Source organism: Lissotriton helveticus, chromosome 1_1 (assembly GCF_964261635.1).
Source record: "Lissotriton helveticus chromosome 1_1, aLisHel1.1, whole genome shotgun sequence".
Taxonomy (NCBI): Eukaryota; Metazoa; Chordata; class Amphibia; order Caudata; family Salamandridae; genus Lissotriton; species Lissotriton helveticus.
This window is the reverse complement of record NC_136057.1, coordinates 320,080,077-320,104,706: the sequence shown is the minus strand read 5'-3', so window position 1 is coordinate 320,104,706 and position 24,630 is coordinate 320,080,077.

Below are 24,630 nucleotides of genomic sequence, written 5' to 3'. Positions count from 1 at the left end.
TCAGTGGCTGGTGGTCGGTCACGACTCTGAACGGGTGACCGCTGATGTACACGTTGAAATGGTTGCAGGCCCACTTAATTCCTAACGCTTCCCTTTCGATTTGGGAGTAGCATGCCTCCGTTTGAGTAAGGGTTTTGCTCATGAATCCGAGGGATGTCCATTTGCCAGGTTTTGTGTCTTGGATTAGGAGCACTCCGAGACACACATGGCTGGCATCTACTAGGAGTTCGGTCGTTGTGGTGGCATCGAAATACGACATGGTGGTCTTCCCTTGTAGTGCTTCTTTTACCTTCTGAAATACTTCATCTACTCCTTTGCCCCATTTCCACACAGCATTCTTCTTTGTGAATTTCTCGCAGCGGCTCTGCTATTTTGGTGAGGTTGGGTATGAACCACCCACAGTACATGGCCATTCCAAGAAAGCTTCGTACTTTCGATGCGGTGGTTGGAGCTGGGACTTGCTGTATAGCATGTGACTTCCGTGGGTCAAGTCGGACACCGTGGATGAAGACATACCAAAAAAATGTGATTGTGTTCTGGAAAAATGAGCATTTGCCTTTGTGGAGAGTTATTCCATGGTCAGAGAGTCATTGCAAAGTTGCTCAAAGATGGCGGTGATGTTCTTCAATGGTTGCAGAGTGTATAAAGATGTCATCACTGACGTTTAATACTTTGTGGAGGCCTGATAGCATCTCTTTCACAGCATTTTGGAATATTTTGGCTGCTGTTTAATTGTTTGTAGCAACGTAGCCCTGTGTGGGTCAAGAAGGTTGTAATATACCGGCTCTCCTGGGCTAGCTTCAACTGGTGATAAGCTGTGTTGAAGTCTAACTTGGAGAACCATTGTGATCCATTTAGGTCAGCTATGATATCGTCGCCTATCTCGTTTGATAGCCTGGTTGGGCAGGCGCATGTCAATGCACAGTCTTAGCTTCCTGGGCTGTTTCGGCTTCTCCGCTATTACCAAGGGCGAGACCCAAGGAGTCAGTCCCTGTTGCTCCAGATCGTGGTCGACTAGTGGCAGTAGGTGAAACGATATGCGTCTGTGGCGTAGTGCTACTGGTTTCACGGCTCTGTCAATGTGTAGCTTGACGGGCGGCCTTTTCATGCTCCCTAGTTCTCTGAACAGTTGTGGGAACAACTCCAGGATTTCCTCTGTTTGCAAGGCAATTATGGCATGGGCGAACGTGATGAAGCCTCGATCTTCTGCCGTATGGCTTCCAACTAGAGCTTATCTGTCCACTACGTAGAATGCCGTTGTGATCTCTTGGCCGTATGATTTTACTTTCACTGTTATCTTGCCTTTCAGAGGTAGAGGTGTTTGGCTTCCGTATGTGAGGATCTTAACGTGTGATGGGGTCAGCAGGGGTTTTGGCTGTAGCTGTTTGTACTGTTGACTCCCCATGATGTTCACAGATGCCCCAGTATCGATCAACACAGTGACTTGGGATCCTGCGATGTCTATGATACATGTGGGCTGTGGGTGTCTCTTCCTTTTCAGGTTGCTGGCGAACTAGATGAGGTAACATTCGCCTTCATCCTCTGTAGACGAGCCTTCCTGGTGATGTAGTTGCTGTGGTAGTGCTATACCTGTTTTCGATCTTTCCGGTTCTTCAAGGGCCAGTTGCCTTACTGCCTTCGAAGGCGGTCTCCTTCCACGGCCACCTCTGTCTCTCGGACCACCTCTCCATGTGACTGCAAAATGGTTTGGAGTGCCGCATTTCGAGCAGGTCCACCCTTATGGGGGGCATTCTTCCTGAGGGTGTTCTTCTCAACCGCAGTATCTGCACCGCGACCCAGATGCGTTATTTGCTGGCCATCTGTTTTGATGGTTGCTGATTTGTCTGATTGTAGGGTGATGGCCATGTTCATCTCTGTCACTCTCGCGTCCGACAGGTCGTGTGATCTTGCCATGATTAGAATTTCTTCTAGTGAGATTCCGGGCTGGTGGAGGATTAGGGTTCGAAGGGTCTTACTGCGGCATCCCTGTATGACTTGTGCTCTCACCTCTTTGTTCTGATCATTGGCTGTGCACATGCTGGCTAGCTACCTTAGACGCGAATGGAATGCGTCCATGGATTCTCCTTCCCTCTGGCGTGCTTGGTGTAGTTTGAATCTCTCGTAATCGGGAGTGTCAAAGTGTGCATTGAGGGCCCTGACTGCGTCGTTTTGGTCGTTTGCGACTCATCTGTTTGGTAGATGAGCAAATAAATTGTGTATTTTCTCTCTCGCAAAATGCATCAGGAGGGACCTTTTGACGGTATCATCCGTCTCTCGCATCGCAGTGGAATAGTTGTCTAAATGGCTAATCCACACTTTCCACCTGGGAGACGCAGTGGTTGGGTCTATCAGTTCACTGAATGGGGGTAAAGCATTGATTTGGGTGTGCTGCGTGGCCTGCCTGCTGTAGTTGTTGTGGGCCTGCCTGTGCTGCTGCATATATCATGACGTCTGGTGTTCGTGCTTTTGTCTACCACGCTTGTTTGGTGACCTTATTGGTGTTCTCCCACACTCCTTTACCTCTTCTGCTTTGTTTTTTTTCTTGTTCCTTTCTCTCCCCCAGTGCTCCCTTTCGCCAGGCCTTCGGTGGCTGATAGGCAGTGTGATGCCACGTGGTTGTGGGGCACTATCACAGTGCAGTTTTGTGTCCACTCATGTGGCAGGGGGGCTTGCACCAACAAATGAGGCTTTGTGAGATACCAGGGCCGGTGCGCGTATGAGCGCGTGCTCAGGAGCTGCTCCGGGCGGGGCTGTTGTGTCCTTTTTGGCTTGCACAGCCTGCGCCTGTAGATGATGAAGTGCACATGTGAGCGAGGTTGTGGAGTAACGTAGGCAGGTCGCTGTTCCTGCTGGAGCACACTGACTCTGTTGTTCTGCTCTGCAAGTGCCGGTGGTTCCGCCCACCACAGTGGACTGCTGGATGTGCTTGCAGATGGGAGGCCGTCGTCAGGCTCCGTGGCAGCGGCGAGTTGCTCAGGCGGTTCGGTGCAGGTATGAGCGCAGGCTCACGCTATGTTTGCCTTGGGCTCCGGCCTGCTGGTTGGTTGTTGCGGGGGATCGGCAAGGCCAACGGGGTGTTAATTGGCAACCACTCTCGTTGCCAGTGTAGCGGGGCTCTTCCTTAGCCCCAGGGCCTTAATTCGGCAGTGCCAAGAAAACAAACACCACACTCATTTCCTGTGTGAGCCAGAAGGTCAGGAGCAACCCCGGCCTGTTTATTTAATCCCTCTTGCCATGCCTGGTGAAAGAGTGATACAATGTGTGGGTTGCCCTTCCTGGCTAGGCTCCTGGTCCCGCCTCTGCAGGACTCAGATCATTACAATATCCAACACCAGGGCCACCTGTTTTCAAACCGAAAAGGGAATAAAAGAGAAGATTTTTTTCAACCTTCTTACAAGCCAGAAACAAGTTGCAGTGGTACGGTTAGCCTCCAATGAGATCTTGCTTCACACATATTATGATGTGAAATTCACTGTCCCAGTTACTGGAATGTGTGTTTGACGTGCTGAGAAGACTCCTTGGAATGGATCGAGACAAGATATACATTCACTCAAGTCAAGGCCTCTGCTAGCCACATTTCCACATCTTTTACTATGTGTGTGGGACTATATGACTTGGTGTTCTGGCTTTAGCACCTGCGCCTGCCCTTTGCCAAGCACTAGAAGGTTCTATGCTGCTCCCCAGAGGGTTCACCCAGCCCGCCTACATATTTCTGTTTGTTATTTTTAGCTCCCAGCCTTCCTCCTTTTCTGTATTGATTGCTCCATTATTGTGGGCTCGGCCCCCACACACTAAACGACAACACCAGACAATGGGTAGGTTGGCGCTCTACGGCAGAGGGTGGCGGTGTTTCGTAGGCACAACGTGTAATCTTCCCAAAGCTGGTTGTCGACATGACATTATTGAAGATTTCAGGGGGGATGAAAAGGACACGGATGGCGGTGACAAAGGCGGGCATGGATTGGTGTAATTAATAAGCCATTTTTGAACCTGGCGCCTCGCCAGCAGGCCTCCCGCTCTTGAAAAGTACAGGGTGTTTTGTGCTCCTCCGCAGAGGTCCCTCCTCACTTCGCAGCCCACGTCATGGCCTTTGTTCTCCCGGAAGATGAGTCGAAGGATATTAAATACTAGAAAGAACAGTTGATTGTTTGTTGTTTTGTTTTCTTCTTGAAGTCCCGCGAGGCTGGCTGACGAGCCAGTATAGGCCTCAACTCCACCCCATACTCTAGACCGGAGAGACAGGAAGTTGCAGCGCAGTGGGTCTGGCGGGAAGGGCTCTCCTCCCGCCTTCCCAGCCACAGTGACTTTTACTTCATTTTCTAAACTTGACTCACAATCACCATTTACAATATAATAAAAAAAGTGCAATACAAGGAGCCACTCGTGTTGAAATGTGCTTGTAAAAAAAGGAGCATTAGAGCTCCAATTAAGGTGGTTAGAAGCTGGGTCCCATTGTCCGGCTGAGTGACCGCAGGCACGCAGAGTTTTAAAACTCAGAGTCGCACACAGCACGCTTTTTAATTCAGCTGAGCTGCATTAGATGAATTTCTGCTTATTAATTTCTAATCTTCCCGAATGGTTTCACCTACCTCAGGGATGATCCTGTTTTAATGAATCCTCATTCCAGGCCAGATTTGCACTTTGATGTTGCAATAATAGATATTTTGCAAACATTTATTCAATAGAAAGGCTCGGCTAAAGGGAAATCACACATATTATGTTTTTTTCTTCATTCTATTGTGTTGCTGAGCAGAACTAGGCCGTGGAAGTGCCTCAAGAAAGAAAGCTTAGTGGACTAATGCACCTCCTGATGTCGGGCTCAGTGTGAAACACAATTTATTCACATCCTGGTGGGTTTTGATGCGGGAGACCTTCTGGCCATGTTTCTACATGCAACGCTTCTAAATAAGCAATATAAAAATAAATGGATTTAAAGCCTACTTTAAAACTATTTGTTTTTCTATTATTAATTTAGAAGCGCTGCAAGTACGTACGTGGCCAGCAGGTCCCCAGCAACAAAACTGTCCCACATAGGCAGTGAAATCATCACCTACCCTGCCAGCCCACAGAAGCGCTTGTTGGGCCAGTACGCCCTGGGGCTGACTGGCCTTTCTTAATTCCAAAGTAGATACAATTATTAATATTATTGAGTTGGGCTATACTAACAGAGGGGTATATCACCAACAACCGGTGATAATTATCGCTAAGCGCACTTAGCGCTAGGATACTTATCGCCGGCTATCGCTTGTTTTTATCGTGGAGATAGTGCGCTATCAGCGACGATTATCTCCAGAGCGATAAAAACAACCGAGTTAGCTGCCAAATGTGCATTTATCACTGGGATTCCAGCGATAATCGCACAATGTTTGGTGCTATGTTGGTGATAGGACAGGGCATACTTAGCCATGATATCCACCTTCCATTGGATATCATGGCTAAGTCAGATGAAAAGCAGGCGACGTAAAGTAGCGCTAACCGAGGTTAGCGCTATTTTTCTTATTGCTCTGCAGGTTAGCTTAAGGCTTGATAATAGGAGAAATGCCGCTTAGCGACATTTCTCCCATTATTCTGGGGAGGAATGCCCACTTTCTATCTCATTAGAGATGCAAAGATGGGCGTTCAGGGAAAGGGCCCTGATGCAAGGATTCACGCGATAGCGTGACCTTGCTAATAGGGCGATACAATTATCGCCGCTTTCCGGCCGAAAACGGCCGCTAAAGCGGCGATAATTGTCTTGCTGATATGCCCCAGAGTTTATTACTGCACAAGAAGATATTTTGTTTGTGGTTTGTCTATGGTTGATGCTATGTAAAACGACTAAGGGGCATATTATCAAGGGGCTTTATCTCCGCTTTTTTGGCTTTAAAAGCCAAGAAAGCGGAGATAAAATTATCTCCCTATTACCAAGCTGTCGCTAACACCAGTTAGCGACAGCTAATAGGAGATAGTGACCATCTTGGGCCCCTCTTTACATGTCAGTGATATTTATCACTAATGACATGCAAAGTGGACGTGCCAAGATGTTAGCGACTGAAAACAGTCGCTAACATCGCTATCTCCTATTACCAACTTTTGGAGATATTCGCGCTAAGCGCGAATATCTCCAAAAGCTAACACTTGCCCAGGAGCAGTTCTTAGCCATGTTATCCAATGGGAGGTGGATAACATGGCTAAGAGCATTTGCTCGATAATGCATGAATATCGCTGACTTTTCAGCGATATTCATGCATTGCGGCCGTTTTTTATCGCATTTGCGATAAACCTTGCTAATAGCAAGGTTTATCTGCGATAAAAATCGCCGATTTGCGGCGATAATTTTTGTCTCTAAATAAGTTAGAGACAAAAATTATCTCTATTGGTTGGTAATATGCCCCTAATATCTTAATAAATTAACTCTCTTTTTATTTTGCCTTCTCATCCAATACAGCGCTAGATAACTGTGCTTTTTTTGTGTCCTCGAGGCACTTTGGTATGACAGAATACCAATGGGGAGTGTGAGGAACTAACAAACAAACATAAAAAATTATGGGCTTGTGACAACTTCCCCTCCCCCTTATTTAGGATACTTTGTTGTGTTATTTGTTTAGGATGGGAGCGGAGGACATATCCTAAAGCTTTCCTCTCTTCTCCTTATAGCATTCGAGAGACCTTCTTGTTCCCTCCTTTGCTGTATTATGTGTGATACTAACATAGAGCAACGAACAGTTGTGGGGAATTCATATATCATATGTGAAAATTTAGCTGAATGGTAGTCAGAGGGAGGAGATGTAGTCGCTGTTCCACATACCCCCTACCAAGAAAATATTTCACGCAAAAGAAATTGCTTTCCCCTCAGAAACTAGATAATAACAAAACATTTGACAAAACCATGGCAGAAGAAACAGGGCTAGCATTTTCTGATGAAATGCCATCACAAATCCTGTCAGCCCCTCCTAAAATGAGTGAGACCAACATTACCCAGGCCCACGCTCAAACTGAGGGCAGTGGCGTAACAATAGCCCCCCGCAGCCCCCATGGGCTCAAGGGGGGCCCCTCCGGCACTGTGCACGGGCAGGTCTGAGAGCTCCTGAAGGGGTCCGGAGCTTGGGGGCTCCCTCAATGCACTTTGCAGTGGGCCCCCTCAAGTTTTGTTACGCCACTGACTGAGTAATGAGATACTCTAATCGAACTGAAAAGGATCCAAGTAAAAAACATTTTAATTGGAGCAATAATGACTATGAGGCATATTTACAAGCCCCTTTCGTCACTTTTGCGTCAGTTTTAACATGGGAAAAGGACCCAAAAGTGGCGCAAGGGGCTTGTAAATTTGCCCCTGAGTATTTAAGCGCCAATGCAGCCCCGATTGGTATCAGTGTTACGAATGAATCTAGGATCTTTTAAGAAGATCAGAAATTCGGAAAGGACTGGTTATTGACTGCGTGACACTCCACATGCGACTTGTTAATCCTAATTATAAACACAGCAAAACGGTTATTGGCTGAATTGTTAATCAAAATTATTATCAGTGAAGATAAACTAAATGCACCGATTAAAGTGAATGTGTTCAAAAAGAAATTGGGAGAGCCAAATCAAGAAATAAAACATTCGACAGAATTCCTGACTCAAAGTAAGATTTCAAAATTAAAAAAAGACGCAAAATACATTCTCACAAAAAGGTATATCCCTATGTCAAAGATGATTATTTGTCTGTCCAACAATCATCTACAGAACACAGAGAAATACACAACTACCTTCTGACTCAGAATATTGGTTGAGTGACAGTTCGAGCAACAGCGACAAGAGCAGATCACAGAATCCCAGAGGCAAGAAACAACAAAATCAATTTTTCCAAAGTACACCAACACGTGGCATTTATTTGTGGCCTAACATGTATGGTATACCACCAGCCATGATACATTTCCTCCTCCTCCTTTTTTCCAAGGCAGACATCCTTTTTTTAGGGAGAGGCGGCTGGAGAGGGAGACTAGGGAACAAGAGAACACAATGGGGCGAGTAAGATACAGACTGATACCAACTGATTAAGGGGATGATGCACCGAATGACATGAAAATTCCTGATTATGCACAAATCCATCACGTTTTTACTATTTACAAAGCCCAAGATGAAAACTTTGTGTGTGGGAAAGGGAGATTCAGTCCTTTGCAAGGTATATATGTTTTGTATGCCTTGTGTGTATTGACTGAATTAGTAGCTAGGTTCACGAAGCATTAAGATTGACATTATACCGGGGGACTGAATTGATTTAGTCCTGAAGAAATCCCTCAAACCATTGGTCTATTGCTTAGGGCTGAAACATGTCGACTTTTATGTAGGGTGTGTTTTAACCATACCAGGAACACCAATGATGAAAGGATACTTAGGTGTTCTGAGGTATTTTTAACAGAGCCCGACAGGATAGTACCCAAAGTGTTCTCTGCCACTGAGTGGCCTCCTAGACAGTGAAAGGCAGACCAGCAGCTCCAAACAGCCAGTCAATCTTTCACTAATGCACTGCTCCCATTGCAGGTGCAAGTTTACACCCAGTGGTAGTGCCCAACTGCGTATATCTAATACTGGCAAGGGGGCTATCATTTTTCTTTCTCTCATTTACATTTTCTTTTTTTACAAAAAATACTTGTGAGAAGCACTAAAGACATGTGGATAATATCAATAAGGAAATATAACATGGACTTCTGCTAGCAGTATGGAAACTCCTCCTCTCTTCTCTTAATTCACATTTTGTAGGGGAGCAACATACAGCATGAACTTTCTATCATTTAAATTTGCAGTGTAATACCATCCGCGCCTAAGGCACAATAGAACACAACACGTCCTTACATAAATTAAAATAGACTAAAACTGGAATGTAAATTAGAAATGCAACTTCCTGCTTGGCACATCTTGCCACATTTCCAGCACTGAGTTGGATATTGGGAATTCAGTGTTTTTACTAGGAGCAAAAAACGCTAAACATAATTCACTAACTTACCAACTGAGGCCCAAGTGCCAGATATGCTTGCATTCTTTCGTTTAAATATTTTGTGGAGCGTGAGCATGTTGACTTCAGGCTCATTAATTGTTTTAGTTCATCCTGGAATGAAAAACAGTCTTACCCAAAAAAAATACAAGCTGCAAATTGGACCAAGTGAGCAGATCACTAGCCTAACGTCCCCCAACACTAGGGATCTGATTACGAGCCCCTCAGCCCTACGATTGCTACTTTTACGTGGCTTTCAAATCTGGAGGCACATCTGGCATTTTCTACCTGTCCGGAGCATAATACACTGCCCCAGGCTCTGCCTTCGGTCCAGGGCTGTACTTCAGAACAGAGGGAAGATGAGGGAGGAGTCCGAAGCCTGCTTGAGGGAGTGTAGTCTGCTCCCCCTGTGCAGGGTTTGGGCTGGTGGGAGCCCTGTCTGACACAGATACCGCCTCTGGCCCAGGGTTTTGAATGTGGCCAGATGCTTAGGAGGGTGCTGCTTAGGAGGGTGAATGAGTGATGGTCAACGGCACCTCCTCCGCTATGGCAGAGGAGCATCTCCTCCCCCGCAAGCACCTTCAAAAACATGAAAAAGAAAACAATAATAAAACGGGTTTAAAACGGCTTTTATTATCGTTTATTTTTCTTCAGTGTGCTGAGTCTTGGGGGTGGGGGGGGGGTGACAGGCACTGAGAGGTGGTGGTAGGTGCACTGCCTTCAGTGCACATGATGGTTTGACAGGGGATCTCAGGCCGGCCAAACCGTCATGCGCACTAAAGCTCTCTCCAACACAAGCTGCGTTAGCGGATTGGGGAGAGCACGCCCAGGCTCCCAGTCTATCTGGGAGCGCAAATTTGCAGCGCTCAGGACAATCCTAAAGCTGCTCTCATGCATGAGAGCAGTTTCAGGATTGGCTGCAGAGAAGTCTGGGAGCCTGTGCCTGCCCGCAGTGGAGTCAGAAGTGGGAGACGCTGGAGGGCGGCAAGTAAGTTGTTCTTTCTTTTATCTTTTTCTCTGTCGCCCCCATCCACACCGACCCTCTCCCACCTCTTTTCCTTGCGACAAGCCGCTCCTGGTGATGGTAAAGGGGTCCAGGGCAGGCTTGTCTGGTTCCTGCCCACAACCTCCCCTGTCTCAGCAGCAGTTTCACCAGGTGCAACGCTGTTTCTCCAGGTGAAACTTGGCCTGGTGTCTCCAGGGATTATATTATAGGGTCCAGACCCCTGATTTCCGGGTCTAGCACCTTCAGACCTGGAGACACTTCACTGCGGATTATAGCAAGTGGCAGAACTCTACCCAGAGTTAAAGCTCCAATTGGAATGCCGCTATTTATTATCAGGGCTTAATGGAACTTGAGGAAATTTGCCTCACCCAAAAACAGTGTAATGACATTTGCAAATAGCACATACCTGGGTACAGTTTTTCCGAACTGTTAAAAGGTCACACATCTTACGTGCTGTTCTGAAGAGGAACTTTTTAAATATTCCGCTACTTAAGTGAGTAATGTTTAACACAGCAAATTTTGTGTGTGCCTAAAAGAAATTATGTTAACACAAAAAATTGATGGGGAGCGAGCAAACATTATTGTCACAGGGAAAACTGTGTCTATGTCCTAGAGTGGGCTTCACCGGAAAAAATGCTCTACAAAAATGCAATATGTAAAATGCCATCCTTTATATGGTCTGACTTGACAGCGCAGCTGTCGCCAGACAACTATGTGAACATTACTGGAGAAGGGCGTTGGCTCCGCCCACGCGTTTGAGAGAACACAAATCTGAAAAAAATGTATAAGTACACCATATTTACAAGCACGTAGTGTTAGTTTAAATTTTATTGCACACGAGTGTCATATTCATAGAGGGAACTTATATAAGAGTGTGTAGCTAGCATAGAGGTACTTATAGCAGTATGGAAACTAATGTAGAAATGTTAGAATGATGTGAAACTTCACGTTTCTCATGTTAAGTGATTGTGTGTAAAGGAAATGAAACCTAGCAAACCAATGAGAATGTGTAGGCCGCAGGGCAATTCACAGTAAAAATAAAGTGCTGCTGAACTGATATGAGACGTGGTTAACATTGTTTTTAGAAGTATTTAATCATAGAATTGAAATATATGTTTTATATAGTTGTGTTGCATTATACTATAGTAATACGTGTTAGTTAAAATACTGTTAAACCAAAGAAAGGAAATGTTTTAGAAGGCAGAGACCCGCTTTATGTAAATCAACTAGGCCTGAAAAGACCAAGTCATTCTCTTTGATCTAAAATGTGCTCGTTAGGGGAAAGTTGTGCTAGGCACTAACTGAGAATCCTTACACATGTTTTATGGTCCGAGATATGCTGGAGGTTGGAATTTGAGGCCCACAGTGTATGTGTCTGTCGCAGGTGCGAGGAGCCCTAATCAGTACTATGATGAACGGTTCCTTTGTTCAAGAGAGCCAGGCGCAGGCCTGGAGGAGTCTTCAGGAATTTTAGGGGGTACTGTCTCGCTGAAGAAGAAGCCTGGGAAGCAAGGTCAACTTTAATGAAGAGTCCCGAGGAGCACCAGTACGGAGTTTGCCGCTCAAAACTGCACCACGTGAGAGGCGTCCCCAGGGGCGTTTCTATTGGAGATGTGATTTTGTATTAGGGATAGCCCCCGGGGTGGAGTTAGGGCAGATGATCTGAGAAGCCTTAGAGAGCGGATGGGTAGGCAGATAGAGAACTGAAAGAAACCAACTTGGTTCAGAGACTAGGAGAAGTGTGTGATCTTCTTTGGAAGTCACCACTGCTGACACCTTTTTAGGTAAAGATCTTGTTAAGTAGGGATGTCACTTAGTCTAGTGTAGGGACAGACTAACTTGTATTTTTCTTTTCTGTAAATGACTCTCAAGTTGCAACTCACAGCGATTCTTGCAACCCTAATGGTATTTGAGATATTTTTGATAATTTCCTTTTGCCGATTGAGAATATTCAGAGAGTACCTTTTTGTACTAATACCTGTATACCTTTTGAATCTTATTCTGAGATGTTTGTATCTCCAGATACTTTTGACTTTGAATTAAAACTTTTTAACCTTTCCCAGTGGTAAGTGGTTCTTTAGAGTGGTTTAAGTTCCTAATTGACTAACCTAGTAGTAGATTGTCTTTTACTCAATGACAGGTACCAACGATTCAGTCGACATGATTAGGAATCTGGTAAGGTAACTAGAGACCAGAAACCCCGCGTTAACAGTTGGTAGCAGTGTAGGATGGTTATCTTCTTGAGGAAGGTAATCTAGACTAGGTTAGCTTACCCCAAGGCCCCTAGAGCTAGACATCGAGAGATGAGCAGCGGAATAATCGCGTGCCGAAAAGGGTGCTGACGGTGCGAGAAAAGCAGCAGTATCGGAGGAGAGTGAGTATAACAAGGGTCATGCGTGAACAGATTGCGGTGTTTTGTGTTGTATTTGTATTGTAATGTCTTGCGGAGTTGAATGCCTGTAGCGTGATTGTGAGAAGGTTGTAAGCGCGCGCAACCTGGTAAAATCTTAAGTTCGGGGTAGAGCTTAAGTGGTTCGGGTGTATTGAACATCCAGAGTAATTGTCGACCAGAGTAAGGAGGTCATGAGGTACCATTGACCGCCACAGAACCGAGATAGGGGGAGTGCAAGAGTGAGTGTGTGAGTAACGGACGCTGGTCGAAAGTTACTGTGTGTAAGTAACCTATCAGAGAAGGCGATTGTCTGGACGTAAACGGAAAGACATTTCGCCAGTTAAGATGACAATTACAGATTGACTGTGGGCGTACAGTCAAAGAAAAGTGATCGCTTGGACGGAAGTAATCATTTTTCGAAGTATGAATGGGACGCATGCATAAACGTGGAGACGAGCTGAAAAAGGAGGGGAACTGCTGCGAAGGGGGACGAGTGACGTCGGCAAGAGCCGCGCTGAGATAGGGTGGATAGTGAAGAGCCGCGACGCGATTGGGCGGCTGGTGCGACGTCAGTGAGAAGTCGCGCTCTGATAGGCCAGTTAGCGAAGAACAGTGCTGAGATTGGTGGATTGTCATCAGGAAGTAAACAAACCGGAGAAAACAGAAACTAGTAGATTGAAAAGGAAGTGTTTTAAATGTTTGAAGGATATTTTTAAAAGAAAAAGGAGAGAGTCTTTTTACGGGCAAGAGGCACCGCCAGAGGGTAAACCAGCTCATTATATGGCAGCGAATGTTGGGCTGCACACTATATTATGGATTGGGGATTGGAACAAGCTTACGGAAGGGAATGAGGAAATGTCGTTCCCAAAGTATGGGACGTTTAAGTTAGAGGTGTTACATCGGCTAAAAGCAACCATGTCCGCATTGAAACCCCCGCCTAGACCGACCCAGTTTGAGGCCCTTAACGCATGGATTAGGGCGGCGCACGACAGGAATCTGAATAGGCGTCAAGAAAGGCTGACGCGATCAGTAAGAGCAGTGCGAGATTCCAAATGGGATGAGGACGCCAAGAGATGGAGGGTACAGGCTATTGAGGTGGATAAGTTGTACACAGTGAGAGAGGTGGCAGGTGAAAAGACACTCATGGAAGAAGATGAGGAGAGCGACTCGGAGGACAACTTGATAAATAGATTACTGATGGATAGACCGCCTCCGAGAGTTGGGGAGATTGAAAGTAGAGGACTCGCAAGGGAAGATGGGGCTGCCATAGAGGGGTATGTACCACTTCCTATATCGGAATGGACACCTATCAAAGGTGGGGAGACACCTCAACATAGTACAGCACAGAGTGTAGTCGGAAGGTTTGTGGTACAGAAAACGCCAACCGCAGAGAGGGCTGAACCTTGTAGATTGCCAGATGCTCTCCAAGTACCCGTTACCATAGGACCCATAGTATCGATTTACAACCCAGAGAATGGGAGAGAGGAAGAACAGATACGGTTAGACAGAGAAAGGGTTGAGATGGAAAGGAGGAATAACACGACAAATGCCTGGAAGCAATTGCCAGGACCGGTAACGTGGAACACCCCATTCGAACCAACAGTGAGCCCCGCAACAGAGCAGGGGGGTCAAAGAGGACCGATGGACCTAAGGGGACCACGTCCGAAATCCTTTAAAGAGTTAAGAGTTGACTTGAGAGAATGGGATGGGTCCGCAGAAACGCAGAGCAATAGGTCAAGAGCAGAAGCTGAGTGGGGAAATCGAGGCAATGGGACAGTATCTCACTGCGGGGCTAGCGAAAGTAGTCAGGGACGTGAGGGTCAAAGCCAGGAGAACAGAGGAGTAATACGTCCTAATGATGGGAGGGACCAGCAGGAGCGAGATGGTAGAAGCATGGAGTGTGAAGAGATGTCTCGGCTCTTTGAAAAGGGTGGAGACCAAATGGTACTAGCATACAGAGATAGGTTTAGGTGCACTCATCACGCGCCAGGGGAGAATGTGCAACACTGGAATAGGGGGAACAATGAAAGATCTTGCCATACATCGGGTGATCAGAGGTCACAGACCAATTGTGAAGAAAGGGGGAGTAATGGAATGTCTTACCATGAACCCAGAGAATCCAGGCATGAAGGGGAAGGTGGGACTATGAGGCACAATGGAGTGTTTCATCATCCACCCAGAGAGGACGGAACAGCATGGGACCTGGAGGGGTGGGAGCATGGGAGGACTCCACGTAACTCAATTGAGCCCAGACGTAGGACTCGGAGCTGGGATGGGAAAGATGGAAATGGAACCCCTAGAGATGGTATACTGAAAGCTACAATAAGGACAAAAAGACTTGATGTCACCAGTTTAAAATCTGATTTGGATGAGATCATAGATGGTACGTTGGCCTTAGAAAGGATCGACTTGTATGAACAAGATGAGTTGCTGTTCATAGCGAAAGATGTTACTCGAAAGGCGAGAGCGACTCATGAGAAACTGTCTGAACTGGCAGACAGGTACATGGTAGATTTGTCCAGAACAAAGACCCTACAGAGTAACCATAGGTTACAATACTCAGATCAAGACTTAGATGAGAAAAGAACTACAGGGTTAAAGACACACATAAGGGAACTAATAGCAGGAATAAGAGCGTGGAGGGATCTGGACAAATGGGAGGAGAGATGGTCCAAAAGGGGAACTGTTAGGCGGTGTGCGAATGGGACGTCTCCTGAGGGAAGGTTGATGCAGATGGAGGCATTCCCTTTGAGAGAAATATCAAATGGGAATTATGTACATGTGCCCTGGAGTAGAGGAGATTTAGCTGCATTTACCAACTCATTTCCGAAGTTAAGGGACAATCCAGTAGAGTGGTATAAGCAGGTAGAAAGGTTTGTAAAGATCTCGAAAGTATTGTGGATTGATTTGAACACTTTGTTTGACATTGTGGTCCCATCTGACTTGTGGACATCGTGCAAGACTAGTGTTGAATGGCCAACTACTGAACCAGTGAGGGATGCTCAGACAAATGGACAGTCTGAAATTGTCATGCAAAAGTATGAAAGGGTAATAGCTTGGCTGAAAGATAAGGTACCACCCCAGGACATAGATTGGGTAAAAATAGACCGAACAAGACAAGAACCAAAGGAGACAGTTCATGAGTTCTATGAAAGGTTGTTGAAAACATTCAAACAATACAGTGGACTCGATGTAATGGATCCCAAAGATATAGGACAGTTTGTGTCAAAGTTTGTTTTGGGGTTGAGACCTGATATTTGTTTGATGATTCAGCAACATTTAATTTGTTGGCAAAACAAACCACTAGATGAAATTTTAAGGTATGCCAGATACTGTAGCGATGAGATAGATTCCAAGACAAAGAAAATGAAGGAGAAGCTGATGGTGATACAGATGCAGTCAGCCGGAAAGGGCGGACAGCAGAAACAGGGAACGGGGACAATGGGACGGAAGTCAAATGGTCAGAACAAGGATAGTGAAGAAAGTCAAAGACCTAGAATAGATTTTGCCACTTTAAAGAAAACGACAAAGTCCCACCAGTGTCACCAAGTGGGACATTGGAGACGCGAGTGTCCCTTTAACCCTGAAAGTGGAGAATTAGAATTAGAACAGGAAGTGCAGGAGGTTCCAGTTCAAAGGGCGACAGTCCCAGGAAGCAAGGTGGTCAAAGGGGGGACTTCGGCTCCACGAGCTCAGTTTCCACAGCCACCAAAGATCGCGACAGGGGGAAAAGTCTATAAACAAATGCCTCTTTTTATTGAAGAAGAAAAATGTTATTACATTGACCCAATGACCGGTCAACGTGTGAACAGAGAAGAGGACTGTACCCTCGGGGCAGTTCTAGAAGTAGATCAGAGAGGGCCATTTGTTGAGGCAGAGGTAGCAGGGTGCCCGATGACATTCTTGGTGGATACTGGAGCTACTCGATCAACTCTGAGATCAGCAGTGGTTCCTGACCTACCAATGTCGGGGGAAACAATTCAGGTGGTTGGAGTCGCAAATAGAAGAATGACTAGTCCTTTGACAGAACCAGTGTCAGTGAAAATAGGGAATTACACAAATGAACATCAGTTTGTGGTATGTGATTCTAGTCCTGTATGTCTGTTAGGGAGGGATTTGTTGTGCAAATTGAATTGCACCATATACTGCACCCCTCAGGGTGTGGAGGTACAGACCGCAGATGATGATGCTACCTTTAAGATTGCCAATGAGAGAACATGTATAGAACTGTATCCTACTCTGACTGTGGAAGACCTTCCTTGTGACCTAAGAGATGCTGTCTCAGCTGAAGTATGGGATTTTACTGGGGAAGAGATAGGACTGATCAAAGGGGTGGAACCAGTGAAGATCATGATAAAACCAAACGCTGAATTTCCAAGAACGCCTCAGTATAAACTGTCCCAGGAAACGATTGCAGGAATAAAACCTGTGATTGATTCAATGATTCAGCAGGGAATACTGAAAGAAATCGTGGGTAGTCCATGTAACTCCCCGATTATGGGTTTGCAGAAACCTAGTGGGAAGTTCAGAATAGTTCAGGACCTTCGAAAGATTAACAACATTATGGTTTCATGTTGTCCAGTGGTACCGAATCCATCAGTGATACTGTTTCAAATACCATTCCAAGCTGAGTGGTTTACAGTGATAGACCTTTGTCAAGCCTTCTTTTCCATCCCATTAGATGAGGACAGTCAGTATCTTTTCGCATTTAAAATGGAAGATCGCACCTTAACATGGTGTCGAATCCCACAAGGGTTCACAGATAGCCCTTCGATCTTCAGTCAGCTGTTGAAGAAGAACCTTGAAAGTCTGGTATTGCCACAGAACTCGGTTCTGGTCCAGTACATAGACGACCTACTTGTTGCGTCAGAAACAGAGGAAGCTTGTAAGGAAGACACCATTGCTTTACTGAATCATTTAGCTGAGAATGGACATAAGGTATCTCCGAACAAATTACAGTACTGTCTGACAGAAGTACAGTATCTGGGTCACCGAATAGAGAAGGGGAAGCGCAAGGTATCTCCAGACAGGATAGAGGCCATCATGAAAATGAATGCGCCAACGACACAGAGAGAAGTTAGGATGTTCTTAGGAATGGTTGGTTACTGCCGACAGTGGATAGCTAACTTTTCACTGAAAGCAAAACCTTTACAGAAACTGACGCACAAGGAGGTGAGTGATCCGGTACCATGGGACAACGAGTGCCTAATGGCGTTCCTACAACTGAGAGAGGATTTGTGTCGTGCTCCGGCTTTGGGAATGCCAGATTATGAGAAGACTTTCTCATTATACTGCTGTGAAAGAGAAGGATGTGCGTTATCAGTGTTGGTGCAAGTACACGGAAATGCCCGTAGACCAGTTGCATATTTTTCGGCTACATTAGATCCGGTAGCCGCAGCGTTGCCCGGATGTCTCAAATCCGTGTCAGCATTGAGAGGTGTGAGAACATAGTAATGGGACATCAATTAGTGGTGTATGTACCGCATTCGGTAGAATTGTTAATGACAAGGACCAAGACGCAGCACTTGACCAATAGTAGGCTCACGCGCTATGAGCAAGTTATTCTTGCTGCAGAGAACGTGACCCTTAAGAGGGGCTCGGTCTTGAATTCTGCTACATTGATGCCACTTCCTAATGATATAGAAGGCGAAGAATGTGAAGATCACGATTGCCTAGATGTGACTGAACTATGCACGAAGCCCAGACCAGATATTGTGGATGAGCCATTGATCGACCCTGATGAAATTTACTTTGTTGATGGCTCATGCTTAAGAGACGATACTGGTCGGTTGAGAGCAGCTTATGCTGTTTGCACCATTACTGGAGTTGTGGAAGCCGCTTGCCTGGAAGGAGTACACTCCGCTCAGGTAGCAGAAATCATTGCATTGACACGTGCCTGTATAGCAGGTAGCAAAAAGAGAGTCACCATCTATACCGATAGCCAATATGGTTTCGGTGTAGTTCATGATTTCGGGCAATTGTGGTCTCAGAGGGGTTACATGACCTCCTCTGGTTCGCCAATCAGAAATGGGGAATTTGTACGACTGCTGTTAGAAGCATTGCAAGGTCCAGCTGAAATTGCAGTGGTCAAGTGTATAGCTCACACTAAAAATACAGATTTTGTGTCACAAGGAAACAGATATGCAGATGAAGTTGCCCGCTATTGTGCGGAGCAAGGGTATACTTTCACGGAGGTGGAAGTAGGCGGGGCAAAGGAAAAAACAGAAGTCAATATGATGTTAGAGACCGTAGATACATGGGAAGATCTGAAACAAATGCAAGAAAATGCACCTGAGTCAGAGAAAAGGTCCTGGGAAGCAGCAGGTTGTGTGAGAAGTGAAATGGATTTTTGGGTTTCAGCAGATGGAAGAGCAGTGTTACCAGAGGAATTAGTGAGTCCAATGGCACGACAAATACATAGTCCAACACACTTAGGAAGGGATGCCATGCTGAGAGTATTTAGGCAAACTTGGTATTGCCCAAAGTTCAGGATTGCAGCAGAAGCAGTCTGTAGGAGATGTGTCACATGTCAGCAACTGAATGTAGGGAAAAGAACACCAGTTACCATGAGTCACATTGGGAGGTCTGGGGGGCCTTTCAACAGAATGCCATTAGATTTCATTGAAATGCCTAGAGTCAACCGCCTTAGGTATGTGTTGGTGGTCGTATGCATATTTTCCAGGTGGGTCGAGGCATACCCTACACGTAGGTGCGATACACTCACCGTAGCAAAACTGTTACTTAGAGAATTGATCCCGCGCTACGGGGTGCCAGGCTCTCTGGAATCTGATCGAGGAACACATTTTAACAGTGAAATTGTGAAGATGCTCTGTGCCGCATTGAACATTGATCAGAAGTTGCACTGTAGCTATCGACCAGAGGCTTCAGGAATTGTGGAGCAGATAAATGGGACACTAAAGTGTCGAATTGCCAAAGTGTGTTCTTCAACTTCCTTGAGTTGGCCAGATGCTTTGCCTTTAGTGTTGATGAGCATGCGCAGCACACCCGACCGGAGGACAGGTCTCTCTCCACACGAGGTGCTGATGGGGAGGGCAATGAGGCTTCCTTCTGTACCAACTGCGACACTATTAAACATTACAGATGACCTGATCCTGGATTACTGCAAAGGACTGTCTGACGCCATTCATTCTGTGTCCTTCCAGGTGCAGGCTGCTGAGGTCCCATCTTCAAGAGAGTTGTGTCATGACCTGTGCCCAGGAGAGTGGGTGCTGGTGAAGAAACACGTCCGGAAAAACTGCCTAGACGTGCGCTGGAGAGGACCTTTTCAGGTCATACTGACCACGAATACGGCTGTCAAGTGTGGAGGCCTGCCGAATTGGATACACGCTTCCCACACCCGAAGAGTTCCAGCACCCCTGGAAGAAACAGCTCCTCTCACGGATGAGAATCCAGCTGAAGATGGTGAACCATTAGAGGGGATCAGTCAAGCCGTGGGGGTGTCTGAAGAAGTTGGGAGCGTTGCAGATCCAGAAGAAGAAGGGCAAGGCGGTAGCGAAACTGAAGCTGCAACAGAAGGAGAGAGCAGTTGTGAATGTGATTTGGAAACAGATCAGGAACAGAGTGATCAGGAACCGAGCAGGAGGGAAAGCAATAGGAGGACAAGAAGTGGGGCAGCTACTTGGCCTGAAAGAAGAAGGAGGCCGAGCCTGAAGCTAGCTCGAGAAGAAACTCTTGCTCCTATATCCGAAGATTCGGATCTGGAAGAAGGTGTATCGGACCAAGAGCAGGAGGGTCTAAGGAGATCAAGGAGAGTACGAGTGCCTAGCAGAAGATACTCTACACCTGAGTGGACCTAGCTCGCTGCAGATGTCCTCAAAGGGGCGCAAAACTGTGAGGGTGAAGAAAGTGACCCTGACCAGAACTGACCCCTTTGTAACTGTAGACGTAGAGTTGGTAGTACCAGGAGTGGAGATCGAAAAACTACTAACTCTTAACTTCGTCTGTCCTCTTGTTCTAAGCAAAATAAGAAGGATAATACTAGAGACAGTCGAATTCCCATGTTGTTGTACGAAATGTCCAATAATTTAGGGAATCCTTCTTCGTATGGACATATATGAGGATGTGGTGGAACTTCTGGGAACACGCATAGTTTCAGATTGCTAAAAAGACTTTGATAAAGAACATTTGTTAATACAGATCAAAAGGATAACCTAGTGCCAAATGTAAGAAAACAGAAACTATGGACTTCCATTTTAGTGGATGGAGAAGGGCTAGAGTTGTCTATTGCTACAGAACTTAATGACTGTTCTTGCGGGAGAGAATTGTCAGCTTCCAAGTGTGGTTCAAAGAAAGACATTGTGGTTCAAATGAAGGGAGTCTTTGTGCAAAGCAAAAAGGACATTGAGAAGAAGTAAGGGACTTTGCTGAGAACGACAAACAGAGATACACTGTTTGAGATCATGGAGACTGGCAACCCGAACCGCAGGGCAAAATGCATAGTAGGCACACTTTTAGTGGTAGTGATTTCTCTTATAGTTTTAGTAGTTACTATATCATATATAGTGGGACATGAGAACGAAACAAAGACAAGATCAGAAACAAAGAAAGCATCAAAACAAAAGCCTACCACTGTTGCTGGGGTAAAAGGAGAAAACACTGAGAAAGAAAAGGCTTTGCTAGATGCTGAGATCAAAAGATTACATGTTGACGAATCACAGGGGAACTTTAGGTCAAATGCTTATGCCAAGTTGCTCTACGAATACATTGATGTCATGGAGGCGAAGAATTGCTACGTTTGTATGCAATTAACAGCTTCTGTGGAGGAGGGTATCAGATACCATCATCTTCCATTGACGTATGGAATCACATGTAGTTTGTTGTTGAGCATATTCTATGGACGAGATGGGTTTGAGTATTATTTCTCAAATTTTGACTCGACATTGCCAGAGGTCCCAAATTATAAGCATCTGAATAAGTGGGACTATTACAAGTGCGAAGACAGGTTACAGAAAATTTTCATTCCATGGAAAACGTTAGATACCTCACATGCCCGAAGAAATAATCTGACTTGTCAAGTGTCAGAAATTGAGAAAAAGTTTATAGGGCAGGTGGATACTAGATATAGGAGGCAAAAGATTCTAAAAGCTTCAGGACAATGGGAAACAGACTGGACCAAGGAAGAAAGGATACATCAAAGAAAGGGTAGCCTTGGTCCAATTGCTTTAGACAAGGAGAAATGGGGGAAACTGTGCATCCACAGAAGTTACTCATATTATGAGAATATGTTTGTAGGTCAAGTCAGTTGTGAACATGCTTTCCAATTGGAGTACTACTCCAAAGACTTTTTGAAGGAGATGCAAGCAATTCCAAATGTATATTTTGTATGTGGAAGAAATGCATATGTGAAGCTACCAGATAATTGGTACGGATCATGCTATTTAGCAATTGTCTTCCCCAAAATATACCATGTTGAGTATTTAGAAACGACAAAGAGAGGAATACCAACAAGAGGGAGAAGAGATCTAGGTGCTGAAGAGGTAGTTGGGGATGTATTCGGTGCTGCATTCCCTCTCTTGGGATTGATACTGAATGACATAAAAATTAGAAGATTGGCTACAGTCGTAGATAGGTTATCTGCCAGTACTGCTAGATCCTTAATGCTGGTGGAGGGAGAGATGCAATCGATAAGAGCAATGGTTCTTCAGAACCGACTTGCTTTAGATGTTCTGTTAGCCAAGGAGGGCGGAGTCTGTAAGGCTTTGAAGGTCCAGGAATGTTGCACTTACATTCCAGACAATTCAAAACCTTTAGAGAAGTACATACGAAATATTACTGCGATTCATCATGAGATTGAGGATCTGACAAAGATAAATGTATGGGAAAAAGTAGGTCAAGGAATGGGTAAAGTTGGAGGCTGGTTTTCCAATTTAGGAAAGGGTATCATTTGGTACATATTGAAACCCATCATCATAATTGTGATTTGTGTAATCACTTTGTGGGGATTGGTGCGACTGTACCAATGGTATAGAGCAAGCAGGTTGCAGAGATCCATGAGGGAACAGGAGAAAAGACTGACCGCGATGCAGGATACACAATATAAGAGTCTGAAGGCTCTAGAGACAATGAAACGAGGGGGTATTGCAACAACTTCAGTCTGAAAGATCCTACATTTAGAGATGGTGTTTTGATGGTGATGACTCCTGAAAGTCATCAAAGGGGGACTGAGAGAGCACAAATCTGAAAAAAATGTATAAGTACACCATATTTACAAGCACGTAGTGTTAGTTTAAAATTTATTGCACACGAGTGTCATATTCATAGAGTGAACTTATATAAGAGTGTTTAGCTAGCATAGAGGTACTTATAGCAGTATGGAAACTAATGTAGAAATGTTAGAATGATGTGAAACTTCACGTTTCTCATGTTAAGTGATTGTGTGTAAAGGAAATGAAACCTAGCAAACCAATGAGAATGTGTAGGCCGCAGGGCAATTCACAGTAAAAATAAAGTGCTGCTGAACTGATATGAGACGTGGTTAACATTGTTTTTAGAAGTATTTAATCATAGAATTGAAATATATGTTTTATATAGATGTGTTGCATTATACTATAGTAATACGTGTTAGTTAAAATACTGTTAAACCAAAGAAAGGAAATGTTTTAGAAGGCAGAGACCCGCTTTATGTATATCAACTAGGCCTGAAAAGACCAAGTCATTCTCTTTGATCTAAAATGTGCTCGTTAGGGGAAAGTTGTGCTAGGCACTAACTGAGAATCCTTACACATGTTTTATGGTCCGAGATATGCTGGAGGTTGGAATTTGAGGACCACAGTGTATGTGTCTGTCGCAGGTGCGAGGAGCCCTAATCAGTACTATGATGAACGGTTCCTTTGTTCAAGAGAGCCAGGCGCAGGCCTGGAGGAGTCTTCAGGAATTTTAGGGGGTACTGTCTCGCTGAAGAAGAAGCCTGGGAAGCAAGGTCAACTTTAATGAAGAGTCCCGAGGAACACCAGTACGGAGTTTGCCGCTCAAAACTGCACCACATGAGAGGCGTCCCCAGGGGCGTTTCTATTGGAGATGTGATTTTGTATTAGGGATAGCCCCCGGGGTGGAGTTAGGGCAGATGATCTGAGAAGCCTTAGAGAGCGGATGGGTAGGCAGATAGAGAACTGAAAGAAACCAACTTGGTTCAGAGACTAGGAGAAGTGTGTGATCTTCTTTGGAAGTCACCACTGCTGACACCTTTTTAGGTAAAGATCTTGTTAAGTAGGGATGTCACTTAGTCTAGTGTAGGGACAGACTAACTTGTATTTTTCTTTTCTGTAAATGACTCTCAAGTTGCAACTCACAGCGATTCTTGCAACCCTAATGGTATTTGAGATAATTTTGATAATTTCCTTTTGCCGATTGAGAATATTCAGAGAGTACCTTTTTGTACTAATACCTGTATACCTTTTGAATCTTATTCTGAGATGTTTGTATCTCCAGATACTGTTGACTTTGAATTAAAACTTTTTAACCTTTCCCAGTGGTAAGTGGTTCTTTAGAGTGGTTTAAGTTCCTAATTGACTAACCTAGTAGTAGATTGTCTTTTACTCAATCACAGGTACCAACGATTCAGTCGACATGATTAGGGATCTGGTAAGGTAACTAGAGACCAGAAACCCCGCGTTAACACGTTCAAAATCAGGAGTACTTCATTTGATTGGGCAGAAGTTGCGTGTTTCCACAAAAAGTGCTTGTTCACCACACAGCTATGATCATTTTGCTCATCTATCCACCTGCCTAAGCATGAACTTTCAGGTCCCACCCATGGCTTTGTAAAGCTATTAAAGTGTCTTAGATAGCTAGATCATTTTTGTATCTGGCAGTAGCACAGTGGGGAGGAGGTCAATCATTAACTTACATGTATTTTTAGGTCTTGCATTTAAACGTACGCCAATATTATTCTTCAGTATGTGCTTCCACACACATTTATATCTATTTGTATGCTATTTGCTTGTAATGCTTCATATTACCATATAACTATTTTTTAAAGTCAGACCTAATTGCGTTGCCAATGCTTGTTAAATAATGTGCTAGGACGTAATGACAATCACTGTTTCTTTCTGTGCCAGTTAGAAGCAAGTCTAATCATCTGAACAAGTATGAAATAAATAATCACAGATGCTTATATCTGCCAGGATCCTGCTGTCATATGTGAGGATGTATTATTTGGATCTTGCTCACATGTCCCAGGGTACAGGCCATTGGTGGTCCTTGTGGTGCATGTCCTGCAACCAGTGCTTAATTTTAAAAATAGATTATTACCTAATG